General features: G+C 39.0%; 1 pseudogene; it reads left to right on the top strand.

Moving 5' to 3' along the window:
• The first annotated feature begins 2,915 nt into the window (after nucleotides 1–2,915).
• LOC122911334 lies at nucleotides 2,916–4,571 on the top strand (annotated as a pseudogene).
• Nucleotides 4,572–6,626: the final 2,055 nt, after the last annotated feature.

Below are 6,626 nucleotides of genomic sequence, written 5' to 3'. Positions count from 1 at the left end.
TAGATATTTACAATCGTTACATCATCTTGGTGGATAGTCCCTTTAAGAATGATGTACTGTCCTTCTGCATCTCTGAATACAGTCTTAAGTTTAAAATCTAATTTGTCTGATATGAGAATCGCTACCCCGGCCTTCTGTTGAGGCCCATTGGCATGACACATGCTACTCCATCCGTTCATCTTCAGTCTGGGTTTATCTTTAGATTCAAAATGAGTCTCTTGTAGACAACATATGGATGTGTCCTCTTATTTTGTCCAATCTGCAACCCTGTGCCATTTTATGGGCGCATTTAGGCCATTCACATTTAGAATGATTACTGATAGATATGTTTTTATTGACATCGTGTTACCTTTGAAGTCTTTCTTTCCTTATATTGTCTCAATATTTCTGTTTAATGCTATTCTTGGATTTTTCCTCTTTTATAGAACCCCTCTTAATATTTCCTGCAGTGTCGGCCTGGTGGTTGCATAGTCTTTTAAGCCTTGCCGGTTCTTGGAAACTCTTTATCTCTCCATCCATTTTGAATGTCAGTCTTGCTGGATAAAGTATTCTTGTTTGGCTGCTAGTTCTTCTCATTTAGTGTCCTGAATATATCTTGCCAGCCCTTCCTGGATTGCCAGGTTTGTGGACACGTCTGACATTATTCTGATGGGCTTTCCACTGTAAGTAAGGAGCCTCTTTGTCCTACTGTCTTTCAAGAGATTATACCTTTGATTATGAATCCTCAATTTGACTATCAGGAGCCTTGGTGTTTTTTTTGGAATCTAGAATCTTGGTTGGAGACCTTTTGTCCTCTAGTACATGAAAGCTGGTTCCATTCGTGAGATTGGGAAATTTTTCATTAAGAACTTGTTCCACTATATTTTCTAGTCTTCTTTCTTTCTCCTCCCCTTCAGGGATTCCAATTATTCTGACATTGGAACATTTCATGACATCATGAATTTCCCTGATTCTGTTTTTGTGGTTTCGGATCTATTTGTTCCAGGCTTCCTTCTCATCCTTTCTCTCATCTGTTCATTCTCCAGATCACTAATTCTATCTTCTGTCTCAGTTACCCTGGCTTTGCAAGAATTTGGATTAGATTGGTACTCTTTGAGAGCATTGTGAAGCTCATCCCTGGTAGCTTTCAGCTCAGCCCTAACATTGTGAACATCCTGTCTGGTCGCTTTCATTGTGGCCCTAATGAATTCCGTTTGGTCTTCCATGGCTTTCTCGAACCTAGCTATTGCCTGGATAATTGTTAGCGTGAATTCTCTTTCTGACATATTATCTATGTTGATAGCTGTTAGCTCTGTTGCAGAATGTCCATCTTCTGTGTTTTTCTTCTGTTGGGCATTCCTCCTCTTAGTCATTTTGGTGAGAGATGACTAATAGATGTTTCTGGGTGTATCGACTGTGGTGCAGTCAAGGTGCACCCTGGAACACTTCTGAGCAATCAGGATTCCCCACCCAAACGAGACTTAAATGAAAAGAAAAAGAAAAAAGAGAGTGAGAGAGAGAGAGAGAGACAAGAACGAAAGGGAAGATGAAAGAGAAAGTTCAACCCACATGGGCCCCAATGTATGATTTATGAAGTATATAAAAAAAACAGACAAATAAAAAGACTGATAAAAGTATATGACACGAGAAAAAAATATATATGCAAATAAAGAAAGAACCTCATCAAAAAGAACCCCAAGTGTAAGATTTATATACAATCAGGACAAACACAAAAACCCAGAAACAGTGGTGGAAGAAAACGATGGGAGAGTGGTTATAAATTCTTAGTGTGGGCGAGCATGGTTGTTTTGATTCTTCCTGGATGTATCTTGATATCTTTGTTAAAGGATTCAACTTTCCTAAGATAAAGCGGGATTAAAAATTGGTTTACCTATAGGGGTAGTATTGATTGGGGAAAGGGGATTACTTTGAAGTTTAACTCTATATTTATATTAGAAAATACAAATAAAAAGGAATAAACTAGACTAAACTAAACTAAAATTAAAAAAAAAAGAAATTCAAAAAATAGAATTGTAAAAGAAATACACAGGTGTATGTATGAAAAAGTTCAGTTTAGAAGGTTATTATGGAATTTTATGTACTGGACATTTCATTGTGATGGTAAATAGGTTAAAAAATTATCTATATATTTAAAAAAATGAACCAGAATAGTGGGAATGAGTTAAAAATAAAAGTTTTCCTATGATGTAGTAGAAGATATCTTCCAATATCTTGCAGACTTTATTTTTTTTTTCTTTCTTGGTTTGTTTTCTGGGGGATGGGCCTGCCACGGGGTTTTTCCGTCAATGATGTTCCCTGAGTTAAGTCCTCTCACCCCCTTCAAGGGGGTGGGCTCTGAGGAAACTGGTTTTTTTCTTAGGCTTTTGTTCTCAGGCGTTTTTATGTTTGTTCACTTTATTTTTTTTCTCTCACCTTGACCACTTTTGATGGCTTTTGTAGTTTTGGAGGAAAACAAACTGTACCCTGACCTCCCTCTCAGAGAGAAGCCTCAGTCTGGCTGCAGAGCCCAAATGAGTTCCCCCTTTGCCATTGGTAGAGCAGGTTCCGAGTCGTGGTCCCTGGGGACGCAGGATCTTTTGCTTGTACCACGGCAGTGGCGGCAGTCTGGGAGCTCCAGAATGCCAGAGAGGTTCCAAGCAGCGATCACACACTGAGATTTTCCCGCTGACATGGGCTGGGAATGCCTGGTCTTTCTGGGTCTAGAAGCACCTGGCTTGTGCGCACCTCTTTCGGGGGAGGCTATGGGTCACCCACGCATCTCAGGCACTGAGAACAGGGTGCAGGTTCTGAAAGCACCAGGCTGGGCTTTTGTGCACCTCTGTCAGGGGAGAGATTGGGGCATGCATCTTAGACTCTGAAACAATGGCGTGGGTCAAAACGTGCCATCTGGGCCTTTGTAACTCTCTTTCGGGAGGATGATGGACACCCGTATCTCAGGCTTTGTAGCAGGGCTCGCATGTTCTGCCACTGGGCATGGCTCCCATCCCCTCACAGGAGCCAGAACCCACGCATTCTCAGGCATGCTGGTGGCTTAGGGACCAAGACCTGGTTTCTCTGCTGCACTTTCTCTGGCTCAGCGCCAGGGGGGGCTGTCCTGGGACTGGGGACTTAAGCCCCTGTCCCTAGCCGCCCCAATTCCCACAATTTCTCCCCGCGATCCTCTGCTCTTTTTGAGTGCTTTCAACCAGTCTTCAAGTTAATGCTGGTCCCCAGACGCAGGGCACTCTTGGATTGGGGTATTACTTTCCAACCGGTCGCCTCTGGTGGCTCCCACCTTCTTTTGTTTATCTTCCAATATCAGTCCGCTGTTCCCACACCGCTTTACCTGCCCACTGGCATCTTCTTCCCCTGTAGAGATCCAGACGTGTATAATTCTGATCTCAGGTTGATTTTCATGGGTGATCAGAGTTCTTTGGTAGGTAATCATCTCACTTTAGGGTACAGGTTGAAAAGGTGCCTCCTCCTACTTCCCCGCCATCTTGTCCCCCCAAGGAGGACACTTATTGCATGGAGCACTGGGTGTGATACATAAGCAATGAATCTTGGAACACTGAAAAAATAAAATAACGTTTAAATATAAACAAACAAAGGATCAAATGTCATCCCATAGTTTATTTACAAACTTCCTCTCCCTCACAGTGTAGAGGGTTAAATGAACTTTTATGACCTTTGTTTTGACTTGGTCTTTGAATCCATTTCCAGCCACTATGTTCACTTTTTTGGAGGAAAGAATTTTTCATTGTCCAGGTATATATAATTGCTTTTATAACAATGTCCATCCATGTTTTGAATATCGTTTTGTCTCTGTAAGACATTCCCAGTATCTCTTCTTACTTAAATTTTCTACTCCTTGAAGATATTATCTCGGGATACAACTTGGTGTTATAGACAAATGATGATACATTATAATCAGTAATCAGTGAAAGTTGCATGTCCCAGCTCTTCTTCCTCACATGGTCCCTAGGAGATGAGATGGTTCTCTTCACCACAATGGCCTATGACCGCTATGTGGCCATCTGTTTCCCTCTTCACTACAGAACTATTATGAACCACCATATGTGTGTGACCTTGCTGAGCATTACCATGGTGATTGCAATAACCAATTTCTGGTACATACTGGTCTCGTCCTGAGGCTGACATTCTGTGGGCCAAACACCATTGACCACTTCTTCTGTGAGATACCCTCACTGCTGTCTTTGTCCTGCAGCTCCGTTACAATCAATGAGATTATGGTATATGTTGCTGATATTACCCTGGCCATAGGTGACTTCACACTCATCTGCATCTTCTATGATTTTATATTGCTGCCATTTTCCGCATGATCACAGCAGAAGGGAAGAGGAAGCCTTTTTCAACATGCTCATCCCATCTTATAGTGGTGTCCCTTTACTACTCCCCTGTAATCTACACCTATATCTGCCCTGCGTCCAGCTACTCATTTGAAAGAGACAAGGTGATAGCTGCACTCTTATACTCTTGTGACCCCAACATTAAACCCAATTGTGTATAGTTTCCAAAACAAGGAGATGCAGAAAGGGATTCAGAAATTTTTTCCATTTCTGAAACATTAGTAGTTTCAAAAGGGAATGTCAGCTCTGTACTCCAGAATCATCTCCTAGAACATCTCATATTTTACTGATCATTTATAGAGATTTCCTTCCCAGATTTCCCTATTCCTTCTTAAGAGTAACAATGTTTCATTCCATTATGGATCACTGTCTTAGCTCCTGATTTCTAAAATGCACTTACTTTCTTACCATTACACTACTGATTTACACTTACTACTTTACATATTTCTAAAATACTTTCTTTTATGAAAGCTTTCACTATTAATCACAGTAAATGTAAAATTTTTCTCTCATTCTTATTCTATTCCCATCTTTCTCAGTGTCTCCACAATTTTATAATTTTAATTTTAACAATATCTATAATGTAATATACATACCATCTCACATAAATATATATCATGATATATATCCCAACATATTTCTAAAAATATGTACATTTTTCTCCTTCTTATAGATGCATATACATAAGCATTTTCATGTAAGCACATGTAAGCCTTAAATATATTAACATATATATGCTATATATCTATTCAGAAAGAAATATTATTTTATAATATTATATATATAATTTTATAATATTATAAAATTAATAAGTCTGTGAATCAAATCATGTCTTTCATTCTGTAATAAGAAATATTAGAAATATAAAAAATAAGAAATAAATAATAAATAAGAAAGATAAGAAAATATATTGCATGACTTTGTGACATTTTGTGATGCATACAGTACAATTTTCCCTTGAAATCAGTTATAATTAGTGTTTCACTGTAACATTTTTAAAACACAGGTATTTTGTCATACTAATCTTCTTGAAACAATCTACTTAATGTCTTCATTGCCTAACTTAGAATTTACTTCATGAAAACAATAACTATATATTATTGTTGGCATGTTTTACATAGCCTGTGATGAGGAATTCTAAATAAATACGTAACAGACAAGAATAAGAAGATATCTCTAATGCCTTATAGCTGAAGACAATACTGTGTGAATGCGTAGGTGAACAAGCTGGATTTATTGCATGATGCAACAGGACATTGAAGAGGAAGCTAGAAATAATTTATTTGGGAGTTTTTGGGGTACTTGATAAAAAATCACACAAGGATGATTTTCCCTAGATTGGATCATAAAATGAGAGACATTTGTTTAGGATAAATTTGTTTAGGAGGCATATAGAAAAAAATTGTTAAGCTGTGATAGGTAAATAAGTAGCAATAGATCATATTAACTAGGAGAAGTACATACCTATTATTTGTGAGTTTTGGATTGCATTCATATTTTTTCCATGCTGAGATATGTCAATGGAGAGGACTTGTTTCTATCTTGCTCTATCATAGTGACTTTCTGATGTTGATGTTCTGTGTGTGTGTGTGTGTGTGTGTGTGTGTGTGTGTGTTTTGATGATGATGATCAGAAAAACTTCTTGGTCTATCTGCTCACCCAGACAAACTGAGCAGACATTAGTCAGAAACTTTTTTTTCAATTCTCATTTCTTAAAAAAAATTAAAGATTTTATTTTTTTGACACGGAGAGACAGAGAGAGATCACAAGTAGGCAGAGAGGCAGGCAGAGAAAGAGCAGGAAGCAGGCTACCTGCTGATCAGAGAGCCCAATGTGGGGCTTGATCCCTGGCCCCTGGGATCATGACCAGAGCAAAGGCAGAGGCTTTAACCCACTGAGCCACACAGGTGCCCCAAATTTTTATTTTATTTTTATTTTTCAGTGTTCCAGAATTCATTGTTTATGCACCACACTCAGTGCTTCATGCAATACATGCCCTCCATAATACCCACCATCAGGCTCACCAAACCTCCCACCCTCCTCTCCTTCAAAACCCTCAGTTAGATCCTCAGAGTCCACAGTCTGTCATGGTTCACCTCCCCTTCCAATTTCCCCCAACTCCCTTCTCCTCTACATCTCCCCATGTCCTCCGTGTGATTCCTTATGCTCCACAAATAAGCAAAACCATATGATAATTGACTATGTGTGCTTGATTTATTTCACTCAGCATAATCTCTTTCAGTCCTGTCCATGTTGATACAAAAGTTGGGTATTCAT

The sequence above is a fragment of the Neovison vison genome, chromosome 1 (assembly GCF_020171115.1).
Source record: "Neovison vison isolate M4711 chromosome 1, ASM_NN_V1, whole genome shotgun sequence".
Lineage (NCBI taxonomy): Eukaryota > Metazoa > Chordata > Mammalia > Carnivora > Mustelidae > Neogale > Neogale vison.
The sequence above is the reverse complement of the archived record's forward strand: the minus strand, read 5'-3'. Positions and strand labels throughout refer to the sequence as shown.